At 49.2% G+C, this 868-nt stretch overlaps 1 pseudogene; it reads right to left on the reverse strand.

Annotated features, from left to right (window-relative positions):
* LOC115305252 overlaps window positions 1-272 on the reverse strand; it is a 14,316-nt pseudogene extending 14,044 nt beyond the window's left edge.
* Between the last annotated feature and the right edge of the window lie 596 nt (window positions 273-868).

Here is an 868-nt window from a genome sequence, read left to right on the forward strand (position 1 = left end):
GGGCGCGCTTAGCAGGTGCGCACCCTGAAACCCCCCGCCCCACGCTCCGCAGGGGGGGGCGGGGGGAAGTGGCCGCTGCTTCCCGGGAAGTTCCCGGCTTTCAGCACCCCGGACAACAGCGGCGGCGGCGACGCCAGGCTACACGCTCTCCTGCCCGCGTTCGCGTCCCGCTGCCCTGCCCGCGTCCTCCCCGGGCCTCTCTGTCCTCCCACCAGACTCGCCCCACGCAGTCTATTCAGGGGCACCAAGGGCGGTTTCCCTTGACTGCCCATTGTTCAGCTCGCGCTTATGAAAAGTCCCATGTTCGATTTTGGTTTTGGATCTGGTGGCTAATCAACATTTCTTCTCATTCTTAGTTTCTACTTAAACTCTTGAGATGATGGGAAGATGCGGAGCAAATTCCTTTTCCTTCTCTTTCAAGTGGATCACTTGGGTCTGATTATTAGTTTCTGGGCTCCGCCAACAATATTCAACTGCCTTAGTCCTCTGCTTGACACCTAAACTTCCCTGTCTAATGGCTTCATATTTCAAAATACTAATTATTATAGGTAAACAAATTAGATATCCCAAGGTGCTTGATTGCTTGATTTACCTTGAAGATTGCAAATCTATTAACTCTTTCAAGCTCCTTGAAACTTAGCCTTGTTACATGTTACTGTATTTAATTAGTATTTTGCCGGGAGTCCAGCTCCAGCAGGTCCAGGGAGCCTCGAGTTTTTTTTTTCTGATCACCAGGCAGGCATCTCTGCACTGACCAGAGAGTCAGCTTTATTTATGGAAAAAATGTATGAGGTACAAAACGGAAGTAGCATGTGCCTTAGATAATGATTTCTGATGACAAATTCTTTTGGCATGTAAAAATTTCCCA

This window comes from Suricata suricatta, chromosome 10, assembly GCF_006229205.1.
Source record: "Suricata suricatta isolate VVHF042 chromosome 10, meerkat_22Aug2017_6uvM2_HiC, whole genome shotgun sequence".
NCBI classification, from domain to species: domain Eukaryota; kingdom Metazoa; phylum Chordata; class Mammalia; order Carnivora; family Herpestidae; genus Suricata; species Suricata suricatta.